This window comes from Rhinolophus hipposideros, assembly GCF_964194185.1.
Source record: "Rhinolophus hipposideros genome assembly, chromosome: 3".
Lineage (NCBI taxonomy): Eukaryota > Metazoa > Chordata > Mammalia > Chiroptera > Rhinolophidae > Rhinolophus > Rhinolophus hipposideros.
The window spans coordinates 42,322,984-42,342,239 of record NC_138049.1 but is presented as its reverse complement, the minus strand read 5'-3'; positions in this window follow the sequence as shown (position 1 = coordinate 42,342,239).

The following is a 19,256-nucleotide window of genomic DNA, read 5'->3' as shown; positions in this document are numbered from 1 at the left end:
AAATTCAAACATGATGTTCTTTATTATTTGAATCTTACGTTAGTCATGATCCAGAAGTATACATTTAAATCTCTAGCACTAATGCGTAATTTCTAATGTTATTTCCAAAAGCTCAAGACACTCATTCCCCAAAATGCTGTATGAGTACTCCGAAGTGGTAACACTCCCAGTTAGCAAAAAGAGTTTTGTATTTAAAAAGTAGCTGTAAGATATATAGGAGAGAGAATGTCGCACTGCATAAAGAGCTTACAAATTATTTATGCAGTATTTACAGCAAAGAACAATTATAACAAACCAGTAACCACTCTAGTTACTTTAAGGATTATGCATATATTGTGAAATGTTTGTTAAATAATGACAGAGCGTTGGTATCTGTGCACAACTTTCCATTATACGGATGCTTGTGAAGTAGTTACACTGCTTCCAAATCATTCTAAACACATTTACATTTTTTTAAGTTGTATATTTTGATTATGAAATGTTCACTGAAAATTAATTCACGATTTATAATATAATAGAAAATTCTCACACTCCAATAACCACCTTTACATTGATAGTGTTTTAAGAGGCTTCTAAAATACATAAAGATTGTGGTCTTCAACTGGTCTCATTTTGGTTTATTGATGAGAAGGTGCTAAGAGCCATGCATTTTTTTAATCACCAGGGAGTTCTTTTACCACTAGTCTTGTGGTGCCTGTAGTTTGGAGTTTGATGTACCTAAACTGTTACAAATAGTATTTGAAACTGAACCAACTATCTTAAGAGAGTTGTCATGATACCAAACTTACTTTCATTAGCTTTTTTTTTTTTAAGGAATATCCTGAAAATCTACACAATTAGTCTGAATGTGACTAATCATATTTAAATTATTATCATTACCTGTGTCCCATTTAGCAATAATAACAAAATAATGTTTTCGCCTTAATAATGAAACTATAATAATTTTCTTATTCATTAAATTGAAGGCTGAACAACTGAATAAACTTTTACGGTATGTAACCTATCAAAAATTAATGATATTCTATTCTAAGTTTAATATTCACATTGATGTGTAGACACATAGGAAATTGAAAATATTTGGAGGTTAGCAAAAAGCCCTTTCAACGATAGACCCGGGTACTAGGAGGAGGAACTGTAAGGAAATTCAATTAAATCAAAACTGTTAGGAAAATGAAAAATCACTTGGAATTGTGGGGTTTTCGTAGCCATGAAAAGGCTACAAACTTAAATCTCAAGTCAAATGTAGCCTTGTCTCAGAGAAATAAAAGAATGCCTAGAATAAGCAATTTTTCTCAGAGAATATTGATAATTGAGGCAACACTAACCACAAGTGTTTTGGTATAGCTTTGTTCATTAATTCATTCATTAAAGACGTGATGACAACTTGCATAAACTTTAGAGACCATTCATCATTTGTTAAGTAAAGAACGCATTGGGAAGAGGAGAAGGAGAAAGAAAATGACAAGAGACAGCTGCCCTTCCAAGCAGTGAGCTGTGTAAGGAAAGGTTTAGAGGTGTGAGAGAAGCTGGTGCACTGAGGCAATTGGGAACACTTCAGTTTGGCTGGAGAATAGGTTTTCCAAGAGAAAGTGATGAGAAATGACAGGTTAGCCTTGTCATGCTGGGTTTAGGTTTTATCTTGAAGTCAATACAAAGTGATTGAGAGATGAAAGGTAGGAAAATAATATATCAGTTTCTATTTTAGGAAGATCATTCTGATAAAAAAGAATGAACAAGAAAGCAGGAAAGAGAGAAAGAGAAAGTAGTTGAGCTGTTCTTGTAGCAAATACCAAGACAAAATGCAGATATGAATGGCGATTAGTGTTTTTTTAGGGAAGTTAGATTGGGAAGACGTAGGATGGCAAAATTTGAAGATTCTGTGTTCTAACCAGATGGGAAGGTAAGACAACTGAAGCAATCTATGATTATTTTCATTTTTGTTGCTTGGCAAATACTAATACCTATCGTATAAAGATTCCTTATTCTTTGCCAGCCATAGTCTCAAGGGATTACATGAATTAATTTATTCATATAATACTCCCTGAAAATTTATAAAACAAGTGTTTTTATTATCATCATTTTATAGAGGAGGATATTGAGTCAAAGAGACTTTTAACTTTGCCATAGATAAATGAAAAAAAAAAAACTTGGGACCCATTCAATTTAAGCCTACTTTTTATACTGTATTGCAAATTGCGATAAGATGAATGTACTTTATATATCATTACCGAGAATAAAAGGAATATTTCAAGGTAAAGGAATTAATTCATATTGAGATTTATTTGGTTGTGAGCATTCCAGTAGTAATTTGGATGTATAGATCTGAAACTCATGGGTAGGCTAGAAATAGAAGAGATAGAAAATAAAGTTATAATTTATTTTATCATATAGTTTTTATAACTACTTTCTTCTATGCATCCATTCTCACATTATTTACTTACATATTCAAGCATTTAATGAGTAAACATTAAATGTCTACCATATGCCAGGCTCTATCCATGATTCTGGGGCTATAGTGGTGAAAATACAGTATAAGATCCATGCTCTCGATAAACTTAAATTCTAGTGGAGGAGAACAATGACTACAAAAAATAAGTAAATGTACAAAATAATTTCACATAGTTTTCAGTCCCATGAAGGAAATGAAACAAATAAGTATGACTGTGACTAAGCAGGGCAAGATAAGAACTGGATATTAATTGTCAAGACAGGGCCTCAAAGAGAATGTAATATCTAAGTGAAAGGCAAAGGAAAGCCACCCAAAGGGAAAATTCTAGACAAAAGGAATCTTTGGAAGAAAGGCAGTGTGTGTGGGAAGAATGAGTAAGGGAGAGAGTGGGCATGTAGCACCTTGTAGGTAAGGCAGGTACTGAACCCTTAGAGACAGCATTACACTTTGTGACCAGTGTATCTTTTGACTGGTGAACACTCATTCCACACCTGTTGTTAAATATTTATTTCAAATCCCCTGTACAAAGACATGGTAATAAGCAGAAATGTCTAAGTTCAACAAGAAACCACTGAAGGTTTCCTGAGCAGTATAGGACATAATATGAAGTACATTTACAAAGATCTCTTTGGCTAATATTTCATTAATTAGATTGCAGGAATGCACAAATTAGAGAAATCAGGTGATGATTGTGGTAATTCAGGTAGAAGATTAATATGGGAGCTTAGCAAGAGTGGTGGCAGTACTGATGGAAGTACATGGACAGAATTTAACAAATTCTGGAACTTTTAAAAATGTAATCTACTTGCTGGTTATTTGGATGTAGGTTAAGGGGAACAGATAAAGGTGATTATTTTTCTTGAGAGCATAGATATTCTTATTTACTAATGGAAGGAAGACTGAAAGAAGAACAGCATTAGGAAAAAAAAAAATCAGAAGCTCTGCTTTAACCATGTAAAGCTTCAGATACATATTATCTCCAAAAGTAGAGATATAAAATAGACATTTGGATACATGAGTTTGGAATTCTGTGAAGAATTGGGAATTAGGGCTAGACTAATACATTTAGAATTATGTTAAGCTTCCCCAGAAGCCAACTCTGGCATAAGAATTTATACGCTGTTAATTCATTAGCCTAGGGCTCCCAGGAAAAACCAGTAAGAAGGTGGGAAAGGAAATAAGACAAGAAATTTCCCTGGGAGCTCCAGAGGAAATGTTTCACTATTATTCTGAAGAAGTTTTTTTTTTGTTCATTCTTAACTGCTGCCTCCACCTGTGCTCAGGGTCTCTTTTCCTACCACCATCTCAGGGATTTCATTTCTTTTTGTTGTTCGCCTTTATTTATTGGTTCCTTCCAATTAGCATTTTAAAGTACTAAAGCCATTTCCAGTTTAGGAAAAAAAAATGCTAAAATAAAACTTAAAAAGAAGTCTTGAAAATCTACCAGAAACTTCTTTCTTTAGCTACTGACGTAAGTCCTCCCTTTCACAGCAAATTCCTTTCAGCGTTGTCTAAACTTGAGGTGTCTACTTCAACTCCCACTCACCAAATTACTATCATTTGGCCCTAATGACTTTATATAAACTCTTCTTGCCAAAGTCACCAATGATATCCGTGTTCTTAAGTCAAATGGATGCTTTTCAGATGTGACCCTTCTTGATCTCTGGGTAGAATTCCAAATTTTTAACATTTTTTTCTTTTCAAAACATTTTTTCTTAGCTTTTGTGACATTCAGCATTATAGGTTTTGAGAATCCATACTCTATAATTTGCTTGTAACACATATATATCTCTCATCCTCTTCAATCTGTATTGTATGCTTCCCTTTCTTCAAATGTCACTAAAATGTTGCTGGTGCCAAGATTCTTCTCTCTTGTTTTTACACTCTACACTCACTGATTAGGTATTCTCAGTCCCTTCTATGGATTACATTATCATCTACTTATATTTGAATCCCAAATTGACACCAATGAGAGACACTGAGATCCATATTCATATTCCTAACCAGAGATAACCACTTTGATCTCTCATAAAACCTTCAAAATCATTTTGTTTACTTCAAATTCTGAAATTAAAAAGTAAATATATATACTATCAAACATGGAGTCTTCAACATTCTCCTCTTCATAATCAATCGTTAAATACAAAAAATAAACAAGAGTATAGAAGAGCTGAATAATACCATCAAAATAATTTATCTAATTGATCTGTAGCACTATACCCAACAATAGGAGATTACACATTCATTTCAAGTGTACACGGAATATTCACAAAGGTATGATGTAAGTTACAAGGCAAACCTTAAAAATTTTAAATGATTAAAATTATACAAACTATGGTTTCAAACCACAATGAATCAAACTAGAAATTAATAACAAAAAATGTATCTGTTACATACTCATATATTGGAAAATACTCATATATTGGAAATTAAACCACATGCATCTAAAGCTTTCATTCATCTAAAACTCTCATTCCTGGACCTTCACACATCTGAGTGAAACCACCCATCACTGGCATATTACTTTGCTTAGCTAATTCTTATTTACAAAAGAGGCATCCTTTTAAGCTTCATTTTTTCAAGACATCTTCTCTGGTTGCCATGGAATGAAGGATGCATTAAGCTTTTATTACATTTCTATTTTCCCTTCTCTAGTTCTTCATGTGTTTTATGTAACCAGATGTACTGGACCTTCTTGGACCATCCTATTCCAATCTCAAGGCCGATCTCAGCATACTCTAATGTTATAAACAATAAGAGAAAAATAAAATATAATCAACATCTGATGCCAATGATCACTTTCCCAACCACTAGGCTCAGCATAAAAAAAAAAAAAATTCTTCAGAAACAGGAATAGATGAGATTTTAATTACTTAGTGTTTATTATTATTTTCTTTTCATAATAATAAAAACACACTAAGCTAACATGAGGGAAAAGACAACATCTTCTTACTCTTTCACCTGGCCCAGTACATGATTCCCACCATAAGGTTGTTTTTTGTTGTTGTTGTTGTTATTGTTTTATTTTTTAATTTTATTTTCTTTATTTTTTATTTAATTTAAGTATAGTTGGTATACAATCTCATACTGGTTATATTAGTTTCAGGTGTACAATATAGTGATTCAGCATTTTTATGCCTTACAATGTGATCACCTCACTAATTCTAGTAATCATCTGTCACTCTGCAAGCTTATTGACTATATTATTGACTATATTCCCCTTCTCCTTTTTATCTATCCCCCTCCCTACAGGTAACTATCTCTTTGATTTCCCACTGTAAGTTATTGCCAATTGATGTTTGTCAGTGGTCTAGACCACTAGGATTCTGGGGTAACTGAGAAGAACCAAGAGAGCTTAGCTCACAGAATCTTTGGAGAGAATATTTTTCATCCCTGAACACCAAAGCAACTATTAAAGAATGACCCACATAACTCTAAAATAATCATACTCTAACCTTGTCTACAAAGCCACTTTCTCTTGCAAACCCCTCATATCTTGTGAAAGTCCATTCAGCATTTTAGTGTTTATTTCTCATCTCCTTGTTCAGATTAATGAAAGATTTCCAGAAGGCAAATTATGCCTTACTAGCTCTTTTTATATCTATACCCATACTCAGCAGAAATACAACTAGCCCTTAGCAAAGAGGGTCCGGCTGAGATCAGAATGCACTCAGGAAAGACATTATGTGAGCAACGACATTCCACTTCAGGAAAATCCATACTTTGTACTTGAAGGTATTGTGGAAGGGAGTGGCTTTAAATTACTGTACCTCACCAAGCAGGATGCCCAGATTGTTTAATTAATAACCATTGAAGCCTTTACCCATACTATTCCAGAAAAATAATGATAACATAAATGAAGAAAATGAGTAAATAAAGTAAGATTTTTCTTTTAAATCTCTAAAGTCATTCAATGACTGAGATACAGGAAATGCATATTGACAGTCAATAACAGAACTAGAATTAGTAAGGAAGAAAAATGATTTATCCAATATGACACAACCATGCTGCATCATTTTCATGAAGGCAATATCAATCACTTTTTCCCTCAGCATTACTATATTTATTCAATTTATGAATTATAAAATTTTACATAAACTTTAAATATTACTTAGGAAAATGTAAATATTATCTCCCCACCTCTGTTCCTCACCTTTATATAATTATAAACCATAATTTTATAATGGGTATGTTTCAAAAATATCCCTGAAATAACAGAGATGAATATTCAATAAAATTTGTGAATATGTTGCATTAGTACCAGTTAAAACAAGGATCTGATTAATGTGGTTTGGGAACCTCAGACAAGTTATTGAGCTTCTTGTTGATTATGATCTATGATACTTTCCCTCTTCTGTGTATATATTGATTTGATAGATAAAGTGAGGGTAATTTTTTTTTTTTTTTTTGGAATGGTAACATTACTGGCCATCGAATTCTCACTGACAGCAGTAGTGAACCATGTTTGTTGAAATTCCAGTAGTTACTTCAGTTATTTTTTTTTCCTTCTCTTCTCCTTTTCCCCTCCCCTTCCTTCTCCTCCTCCTTATAACTTCAACTTTTCAAGGATGATGGAAAATTTATAGGAACGTAAGCCAGGATTTCAGTCTTTCTTTGAAAGGCAAGATTAATTTTACAAAGGACAGGAAGGTTAGAAACTTTTTTTTGGTTCTAGCATGTTAAAATCTGGGTTAAATCTGCCTTTGCAATTGTTTCTCTATTGTTTAAACTTGTTTCCTTATTGAAATCATTTCACTATTTTTCACCAGGTCACACACCAGGGTTCATGATAACACCTATAACAGTATATAACATGAATTAAGCTATAGGTGGTATCTTGGGATGGGGATTCTTTGAAAGCCAGGGTAAACAGGATAGAGATGCATGCACTCCCAGCTTCTTATTATTCTATGGTGACACACAATAGGGCATCTGTTAGATAAGATATTTCAGTGAACATACCGTAATTCCCATGAGTTTCCCATCTTACAGGAAAAGTATAAGAAATCATCCCTGTAAGTAGAAGAATAAACATGCTTCCAGAAAGCTGGGATGTGTGGTGTCAGCTTTTTACATGAGATTTATGGGAATATCAGTTGCCCAGCATTCATAGACATTTTAGTCCAAAGGACGTGGTTATCCCTGCCAGGAGATAATTCCAGCTTCTTGAGGAGCTCAGTCCGAGTACATCACCTCTCACTGAGAGAAGGAGAGAGTCCCAGATAGCCCAACATCTAGGCAACCTAAAATGAGCCCCTACGGTCATTTATAGACAATTTTGTTTCATTGCTCTAAAATCCTTATATAAGAACATAAAACAGAAGAAAGTATAATTTATATATTATATGTATATGTATAACATATCACAATTATATTGATATGATATAGCTATAATTTATGTTTATCATATACAATCACATATGCACATATGAATATTATGAGCATAATATATGTGTAACATAACTGTCTATGTGTGCACTTGGTGAATGTGTGCATATGCACATATCATGCCATTGGACAGTTGACTGAAAAGAAATGTTGTCTGGGCACTTCATTGAAGGCCTTATGTTATAGTAGACATGGTATAAATTGGGGGAATCAATTGTGCCCAACTGTGAATACTGGCTCTGCCACTAAAGGTGAAACCTTGGAAGACTTATTTTTCTCTGAGCCTCAACTTGATGACAAATTAATGATAACCATAACTTCTTTGCAGAGTAGTTTAAAGTCTCAAGATAATAACTATAAAGCACTTAGTATAATATCTTCTATGGTAGACACTGATAGGTTATTATTGAAACATTTCTCAAGAGATTGTTCATTCAACAGAGAATCAAATTTACTCAGTAATTGAGTCAAGAAGCACTTTTTATAGCATTGCAAGTTACCTGGAGATATAATAATGAAAAGACCACGGTCCCTATAGCTTCACTGGTCTTATACTCTAGGGAGGGCACCATGACAAAGAACATAATTCTCTAATAGGTTAACAGTGGTATGAGATATTGATTAAAATCTACTTGTCCTGGAGATTTTAGGTTTTCCTTTCTAAAAAATAGTCAAAGAATTAGACTGGAGATAGTCTTCCCTTGAATTATACTAAGTTTGATTCAAGGACTAAGTTTGAAGAAGGACTCATTCTAGGCAAGAGAGTCTTTAAGAGAAAAGGGGCAAGAGTCGTGTGCTAGTTTGGAGGTGTGCACCTGGAGAAGCATATAAATGAGAAGGGAGCCTGAGCTCTCTTTTATGTAAATATGTCATTCTAGAAGACAGGCTATCCTATTGCCCTTCTCTTATCAGTGATGGTCAGGGGCTCAGCTAGTTCCCTGTATTTAAGGTAAGAGAGGGTGTTCTCAGGACATCACTTGTAAAGTTTAGGGAGGCCTTTAGAATGGGAAAATAATATCCCATTTTCTGGTTGGAAATATGCTCAATTACTCTGTGTTGGGGAATGGGGGCATTACTTGAATCTTTGAGTTAATTGTTTTTTGAAAGCATATTGAGAACATGATTTCATAAATAGAATTTACAACTCAGAGGGAGTGAGAAAGAAGAGTTTAATACAGCACAACAAGGAACACATATTAGAAAAATTAAAACAATTTTATGCTGATAACAGCAATGAATTCAACCTGCTCAGTGAGACAGTTATATTTACAACACAGAGAAGTAAGTATAGGAGAGAGATATGAAGAGAGAATTTTTGTAGAACCATGGTTTCAGAGAAGGTCTCCTAGGGTCGTTGGTACCTATGCTAAATTTTAAAACATGAGTAAGATTTATACAATCAAATGTGGCTTGGGAGAATTTCATAGATTGTTTCAAGGAAAGGATGAATTAAAGAACTGAGGCAAGGGGAGATCCAAGATGCAGAGTAGATAAAAACTGTGCCTATGTCCTTCTGTGAACATGCTAAAATTACAACTAAATTATAGAACAATCAACTTGGAGAATCATTTGAAGTTTAGCTGAATAGAAGTTCTATAACTGAGGATATAAAGAAAAAGCTACATCGAGACTGGTAGAAAGGGCAGAGACAAGAAACGGGCTAGCTCCAAACCTCCATGTGGCAGTTGAGAATCAGATGAGATAGCTCAGCCATGGAAGTTCCTCTGGAAGAGTGAGAGACCCAGCCTCACAAGACATTCCCAGCCCAGAGTACTGGTGCCGGGAAGAGGAGTCCCTACTCTATATGCCTGTGCAAAACAGTAGGTATTCTGATCATCTGGGTGGGATGGAATGCTGTGGGAAACCCAGATATCCTCTTAAATGGACCATGCATAGATTCACTCAATTGCAGGCACTCACCCTGGGCTCCAGCAAAAGGACAGTGACTCGGTGGGCATCCGAGGCGTACTGGGATAGACTGAAGTGTGTGGCTCAGGGGCGAGGGCTGGAGAACAGTCACTACTTTCTCTGTGAGGGGTCTTTTTCCCTTGCAGCCGGCAGGCAGGTGCCACATTTCCTGATTTGGCCTCCATATTGCCAAATCTGAATTGGATTGGCCTGGTAAGCTCCACTGCTCCACCCTGCTGACTCACTTGGACTCCACCACACTCAACTCCCCCAATGCCAGAGGCACTTTCTCTGTGAACAGCAAGTCCTTTGCACATTGCACTCTTTCTTGGAAAGAGGCAGGACGAGTTGCAACTGGCCTCGATATGCTGGCACTTTAGTTGGGAAGCTCCAGGCTCAGCACTGGCACCAAACCAGAGTCTACATTAACCTGGTGACCACAACTTTTCCCATTCTCATGATTCCCTAAGACACTGCCTCACCAAACTCATGTACTGCATGAGGCTTTATCATAGCTGAACTTTTAGAAAGCTGGAGGTGGCAACAGACCTCAGGGTGTTCTGGCTTTTCGTGGACCTACACCCAAGGCTGGGTACTGGTATTACCCATCCTTGGTTTGCAGTGTGTCCTCTTCCATAAGCCTCCAGGTTTAGTACAGGCAGCAAACAACCTCAGATCACTTTGTATCTCCTACCAGGTAGTCCCTGACTGATAACAATGGGTGACCTTGACCTGCACCAAGTCCCTCCCAAGAGGCCCCATAATCAACATACTTGGAGGTTGGCTACAGACCACAGAAGAACACCACCCAGTTATCCCCCAAAGTGGCACACACAAAGGACGATCTCAATAGGCACCAGAGCCCACTGGGATGAATCCCACTCAATGGGGTAAGTCTCCTGCATAGCAGCCCGTAAGCTGTGGATGTCACCAAACCCCATAGCCAATCAGCCAGAGAGCCAATCCCACCCACTGATGTGCCAATAGCAATCAAAGCTCAACTATAACAAGAGGCTCACACAACCCACAAAAGGGACTGTCCTGGAGAACCCAGAGCAGGTGACCAGGGAGACTGTGCCACTGGGTTCCACAAGGTATCTACTGCAGAAGGCCACCAGACAAGATGGGGAGACAGCACTTCTGAATAATACATAGAAACAAACACAGAAAGGTAGCCAAAGTGAGGAAACAAAGAACTACGTCCCAAGTGAAAGAACAGGAGAAAACTCCAGAGAAAGAACTAAACAAAATGAAGGCAAGCAACCTACCAGAGACAGAGTTCTAAACAATGGTTATAAGGATATTCAAGGAACTCAACAAACAGATAGCAAGCATAAAAAAGGTCATAGACACCATTAAAAAGAGCCAGTCAGAAGTAAAGAATATAATAACTGAAATGAAAAATGCAGTAGAAGGAATAAACAGCGGACTAGATGAAGCTGAGTACTGAATCCGTGATTTGAAAGACAAGATAGCAGAAAACACCCAATCAGAACAGGACAAAGAAAAAAGAATCCAAAAAAAATGAGATTAGTTTAAAAAACCTCTGGGATAACATCAAGTGTAACAACATTCAACTCATAGAGGTACCAGAAGAAAAAGAGAGAAAGCAAGGGATTGAGAACCTACTTGAAGAAATAATGATTGAAAACTTTCCTATCCTGATGAAAGAAATAGATATATAAGACCAGGAAGTGCAGAGAGTCCCAAGCAAGATGAACCCAAACAGGCCACATCAAGGCACATTATATGTAAAATGGCGAAAGCTAAAGACAAAGAGGGAATCCTAAAAACAGCAGAGAAAGGGAGCTCCCATAAAATTGTCAGCTGATTTCTCAACAGAAACTTTGCAGGCCATAACAGATTGGCACAAAATTTTCAAAATGATGAAAAGCAAAGACCTACAACCAAGGGTACTTTAACCAGCAAGGCCAAAGGACAGATAAAGAGCTTCCCAAACTAGAAAAAGATAAAGGAGTTCATCACCACCAAATCAGTATTACAAGGAATGTAAGAGAGACTTTTTTAAGATGGAAAAAAAGATCAAAATTATGAATAATAAAATGATAATACCTATGTATCTATCCATAAGGCAGTATTAGATATTGACACAGCTCTTGAGCATGCCAGTGGTCATATTCCAAGAATCAACTTAGCAGCTGGATCTATTTCTTTGAAGATACAGAAACAGTTTTAAAACTGATAAGAGAGGCTATCGTTGTTTTTGTTTGTTTGCTTTTTAAAAAAAACAGTACACACTTATTAAAGCATAAATATCTTCTGGGGACAGCAGAGGAAATGTAGAATTTGGGATTGTAAGTTGTGAGAATAAACACAGGAATAAAGAAATACCATTAAAAGACTTCTTTTGATTAAAAATGTCAAGTAAAATTCAAGATTGTGTTACACATTTATCCTGGGAAATTAGTCTCAAACAGAGGCTGACTTTACAAGGCTTCCTCAGCATACATATTTATATCTAACTTGCAAATCAAGTTCAGAGCTTAGAAACACCAATGAGATCTTTTTTGAGAGTTTTCTGAATATCCTGTGAATTATCTGCTCAGTCACTGCGGCTGTACTATCAGGAATTCTATATTTGATCAGGCAGGCAGGCACAGAAAAGAATCTAGCCTTCCTACAGTACCAATTATTAAATGGGAAAAGATAGTTGGAAGCTTACGTTGAAAAATGTAAAATGTACTCTGGTTTTAAACTTCAGCCTATTTTTCCCTGTTGCAAATGTGAGTTAACCTCATGCAGTTACAAATGATTTTCTGAATCACATGGCACTATGGTGCACATCATATCTAACAAGGCCTGTGTCTTTGATCCCTATATGGACGTGCATCATGAAGCCTAACACAGGAGTACTTGCTTTTAGTTTAGAATTTATGCCTTGCTTACATGAAGAAAAGATTTGAGTTGGTAGGTGAAAAAAATAGAACACAACGGAAAACAGAGCACACATGTTCAAATAAATATCAAAGCCATAGAGATGTAAAATTACCATTCACCTGGAATGACTGACCTACTACAAGGATCACCATGAAGACATAAGACAAAACAAAAGTACCCGCGTCTTTTGTACTGTCTTTTGAGAAGGAGAAATTCAAAAAGGCCAATCCATTTCTCTCTTCTTGGCTTTTCTGGTCCCCTAGTACACCTAATCAAGAGAAAATCTAAGAAATACTCCTCCTGGAAAGTGGAGCTAACAAGCCAATTAGAAGAGATTGCTGAAAATTTTGGAGTACCCTTTTGCGGTTTTGTTTTTTGTTGTTCATCGTGAATAAAAGTAAAACAAACTAATTTACATAATTCTTCCCTAACAATAGTCAATTTTTTTGGTTTAGTCACTGCATCTGAGGATTACAGGGTTTATCTAGAGTCTATATTTAAGTCAAGAAGGGGTTAACAGATAGATACACTAGAAGGGATCAGTAGAGTATTTGGCTTAGTCAAGGAGAAAAAAATAATAGGAGAGAGTATATTATTGGTTTGGAAGTTGAGAGACTGTGGATGAGGTAGACCATGTCTGACTAAGGGGATATTACAAAGTGTTATAGTTGCTAATCCAAGAATCAATGACAAAATTTGAGTAACAAGGTTCTTAGACAAAAGTATGATTTTAATTGAGTTTGAATATAATAACAAGCTGATGGTATATCTGCTCATTCATCATTGTTCTATGATGTTCTCCAGAAAACCCAGAGAAGCAAAATCAAATAAATTTCCACAATTAGAGTTATAAAATATTGTGGGCTGGCAACGTAGATCAAACTGGCCAAAGAACAGTTGAAGAAGTGTAATTTTAACAGGTAGTTATAAGGTTTTGATTTGCAAGAGAAGCAAGTGATCCCAGAATTAAGAGGTAAGGAAAATATGGGACAACTAGAGAGCTCCATTCCGGTAAAGATAAAGGTCTAGTTAAATAGAAATTTGAAAGTGAGAAATATAAAACATTAGGAGGCACAATCAGTGAGTGGGATTTCAGAGTAGGTCATCCTAACAAAAGTTTCTAAGGATAATGAAATCTATACCATGACTGATGTGAGTGACTGCAACTGACTGGTATGGAGGTCAGTATTCCTGAGAAGATGAAGATATTTAGGCCAGAGAAAAAAGAATACCAAATAGTCAAAGAAAAAAAAATAAAAAGAAACATACTGAATAATTTTTATGAGCAGCACCAAGAAATTTCTCATGTTATTTTTAGTGCTGAGTGACAAAAGTTAAATAACTAATTTATTTTCCTAAATTTTTGATTAATTTCCTTACTGGAGGCTATCGGAAGGAAAATTGACAATTTTAAAATTTGAGGTAAAGGTCAATCATATATTAAATGTCACTTCTAAGACAAGAAATTGAATCTTGATAATAGAATAGATTCAAGGAGAACCACCAACTTTGCCCTCTGCTAACACAACCTAACTACAGAATTCTACACACCCCCAAAAATAATTCTTAGCTAAAGTAATTACTTGAAATAAGCAAATAGAAATAGATCCTTCTGGACATTGTTAAATCTTTCCTGAAAATGAACACAAAAAGTGTGTGTGTTTGTATGTCTGTACGTGTGCGCGCACACTCACACACATGACTTCAGATATTTTGGGATTGACATTGGATATTAGGATATACAGTAGAGGCATAGAAATCTGAATAATTCACAGTAGTATAAGGTAACTTCTATGTCTTTCTAAAATTATAGTCTAAAGAGAGATGCCAGGGAAATGCATATTTGCTATGAATAAATCTAACATTTACAAAATTCTTTAGCTAAACAATAAATTCAAAAGGGATTCATTATTTTTTATAAAATATTTTATAGTATTCCTTTACATCTCAAGTTTCTTCATTGAGTTTTAATGATTAGATAACTTTTGCAGAGCTCAATTATTTTGTAAGTCAAAATACCATTCCACATTAATAAAATAAACTTAAAGAAAATTAAATTGACAGAATAAAATACAGTTATTTCAAAGAAATAAACAAACAGTAACCAGAGAAGCAGAAATAAAAATAAAGAGTCCATGCACTGAAAAAATATTAAAAATATAATATACAGGCTTAGGAATCTGAAACCAACATATAAAGTCTCAATATGGAAGTTGGTAGGAGAAACATAATTGATGAGAAATTAATGAAGAATTTTTGTTGAACAGTATTCTATGATAATAATGTACATTTACTTATAACATAGTAGTTCCATCATAATATGTGTGTTGAAATATGAAATACTATTTTAAAGCTAGTATTTATAAAGTTTTTTATGAATGATACAGAGAAATAATAAAAGTTAGAAATATGGTACTCCCAGTCTTCTATATATGTGAAAAAAATAATTGAGAGGAAAAGATAAATGTGATAGCTAGAGAGACAGAAAACCTTTACCTTTTCCCAATTTAAATATAGGTATTCTTAAACAATTTTTCGGTTAACATCAAATTAAGTATAGTTAAAAGTGGAAGATGTCAGAGAATTTAAGCTCTCTTTCAAGGGTCTGCAAGTACTAGGAACAGAACTTTGACAGCTTCTACTCTACAGTGTAATGTAAAATATATATATATATATATATCTGTTTAGATCAGTTGAAACTTGAGGCTTACAAAATACATTTTGTATGCAGATTACTTGTGCTGGGCCTACAGAGATTTTAAATTGTATAAACATTTAAAAATATGAAAGTTTTATGTGAAAACAAAATTTCTGGCTTCTTTTGAAAAATTTGAATGTCTGGTAAGACTGAGAATTGAGTAACAACTGGCCCTTTTTTACAGGAGACTTGCATTCTCTGTTCTCCACAGTGCTTTTCATTTACCTGTGTACTTAACCTGCCACTTCAGTCACTTTTTTGGCACTTGTAGGCATTTGCTTTCGAGGTGCTCTGTTCAGAATGTGGGTTCTGAATACCAAGCAATTCCTGCACATCCCATATTTTACCAATATGTAAAACCCATTTTACCAATAAGTAAAATAGAAGTGTGAAAGTCATAAAGCCCAGGAAACAAAAGATAAATGTAGCTTTGCCTGCTTTGTGAGAATACAGAGGAAGGACAGTAGAGAAAAATTCAATCTTGTGTGCTTGTATCAAACAAGAAAAATGGAAGAATACATGGTAAAAGTAAATAAACCAGTTTAGAAGAATGAGATAGTGTAAGGATAATTATTGTACAAAATGATCAATTGATTGTGGAAATACATTCCATTTCTCCTTATTTCATATTTCAACTTCCTAGTTCAATTAATTCAGTAATGAGAGTCTTTCTCATTTTCTTATTCCCCTGTCTTCAATTAATTAATGCAGTAAATGAATGAGAAGTAAAATTTAAGAGAAATTTCCTATAGACAACAATTAGGTCCAAAGAAAAAATTTATGGGTAGAATTTAAATAAGTAAATTAAATTCATAAAAATTGACCAAAATTATCTTACTGCATTATTTTATTGTAGTTTATTTTATAATTTTGCATGAATATTATTTACTTATCATAGTTCAATGGGCACATAGTTTCAGTTTTGCCAGATGAAAAAAGTTCTGAAAATAGATAATGGTGATAGTTGCACAACGAAATGAATTTGCTTAGTATTACTATATTAAGAACTGTACACTTCAAATGGTTAAAATAGTAAACATTATGTTATGTGTATTTTACCACAGAAAAAAAGGGAAAAAATATGTTAAACTCAGCTGAAGAATCTTACAGAGCACAAATAAAAATGAAAAATACAGTCTTAAATTTTGGTTAAAATGATAGAAGCAAACACAAAGGTATGTGAGTGAATAAAATCCAGGGATTTCTGCTCAAAGGTTAATTGAGAAAGTGGAAGGGAAACAATTTAAAAGTACAAGATTTATTCAGAAGTAAAGTCCTGTCTACTCTCTAACATTGGTTTGTTTACTGTCTTGTTTACTGTCTCTGAGACCAACATTCATGAAATTCTTAAATGACTGCATCTTAGAATCCTTAAATTCATCATTAGGACAATTTGAAGCATCTTTTAAAGTAGTATTACTGAAATATATATTTTAAATTAATTTTTATGAATTTTTCAAATGAATTTTTAAAAAAATTTTTATATATATTTTTTTGCAAACTTCTAGTCCCCACTTGTAATTACCAGATGTTTTTTGCCATCAACATATGAATGGATCATCATCAAAGAGGTTCATTAGATAAAGAAAACAATGACAAAAATGGTGTGGAGGGGAGAGGATTGAGATAGTTATACCCTAAGAGTCTAGTGAGAGCCATAAATAGCCAGCTGTAGAAAACAAAAAAGGAAATGATAAGATGCACATATTTATTTCAATCCTGTTTTCTTAATAGAGGCACTATTCACTTATTTTATCATATAATTCTTTTTTGTGAGGAGGTCTGAGATGTGCATTGTGGGATGATTAGCAAACTCCTTAGTCTCCACTCACTAGATTCCAATAATGCTCCCTCTCTCAAAAGTGACAGCCAAAAATGTCTCATGTAGGGCAAAACTGTCCCCAGACAAAATAGTGCTCTATATTTTTCGCTATCTTTGAGGTGAATTTTCCAGGATAGTACCATTCTCAATGTAGAGTTTGCTAAGTATAAAGCATATCTAATTTATATCTTAAAGAGTTTCCGTTTTAATGTATTTAATTCCCAGTTAAAATAATTTAAACTATACTTTATTTGAAAAAATGTAATTCTCTGTCTTTAAATAAATTAAAGTAGTTATTAATATAACAACTGACAATTTTGCAGATGAGACATACATTCTTTTCAAGATCTAATCCCAAGAAATAGGGATTGTGGGTTGGCAAGGTAGATCGAACTGGCCAAAGAACATTCCATATAAATGTTTCTTTAACAATTTTATATTCACATCTTAACTATTTCATAGTCATATTTTAGACTCTAGTTAAATGACTTTGGGTTGAAACACAAAACTCCAAAGCAAAGATATATACATAAGGGTAGGAGTTTCTGATCAACCAATCTCTAATATCAGGTGATATTATGATGTGTCTATATATGAATCACACTTGTTTGCCTGATTTTCTTTTAAATTTTCTTTAATATAGAGGATATTTTCCATTCAAATATAAACACCTTGGTTAATATCAATTTATAATTATGTCATGACTCAAAATATTCATCACTATATTTCTCATATTTTTATTCCTATATATATAAATAATTTTGTGACAAATTTCTTATGATCATCAAATATTGGCTGAATAAAATGCTACATACAAAGTATAGTCTTTGTCACTGTAAAAGATTCCAAGAATTTCACTTGTTGGCATAATCATTTTCAAATGCTTCCTAGGAGTGTAATTTTTAGTCATTAAGTAGACATTGAAAAAAGGAAAATGTTATTTCTTTTTAATCATTGCAGTGAGCCATGGCTCCAACATACATTTTAAGCAACTTTTAGTGCACTGCATAAAAATTTAAACACTTAATTGTACAGAATATTTTATCAATTTATGTACAAGTTGAATTCAGTGACCGTCCTCTATGAGTTAGAAATCTGAAAATTCTCTGTCGTGGATCACACCTTTAAGTTCTTGGAGCACTACTTCTCTCTGAATGTTCCTCCAACCCTAATCCTACCACCACTCTTAAATAACCACCCCTTCCTTTGTGCTATGTGCATACATTTCTAGTGTTGCTCAATTCACATTGTATTGTATCTGTTTTTTAACCAAAATGGCTTTTAGGCACTCTCTTGGATGTCAACAACAGAGACCTATTATTGCAAGACTATGATGCTCTTCAAAATTTCTGAATGCTAGGTAGACCTCTGAAGATTGTGAAATTCAGTAACTTTTCATTTAAAAATGGAAAAAGTGAGGCCCAGAGAGGAAATAATTTGTACAATATTACATAACGGTAAAGCCTAAAATCTAGTCAGAATCTTTAGGTCCATATTCTTATACTAAGGTACTAAGAAGATACTTTTCTGAAGTCTAGAAGTATCTTAGTTATTTCCACATTATTTCAAATAGATTGTACTGAAGTTGAATTTTTTTGATTTATTCCTTCCTGTATTTCCAAGTTTCAGTAAATATAGAGGATTTCATTTCTCCCTGGAACCTAAGGGTTTCAGGTTACTGTTCTGTGGGCAGAGATTAAGAAATTTCTAGAGAAGTTTTAAGTAACTAGAGAAGATTTATCCTGAATGGTACACAACAAGGGAGTTGGATAGGCATTTGGAGCAACTACATAACTTGAGTTGTATAAAACATCCCACACGATCATGGAAACCTTATCACTATAGATAAAGGAATTCAAGAAGTACTTCATTCCAAGTAGATTTACTGTTCAGGTAAAACAATGATGGCAATGGCCACATTTTTTTATTTCAATGACCTCAAAAACTAAATGATACCTCCAACAGTGACCAGAGTTGAATTAAATTGATTTATACTGTACATGAACTGATTTTGAAAATTACGTTTGAAATCCCTTTTTAACAGAAGGATATATAGGTCAAGCTTTATGAAAAAAATGGATTGACAATACTCA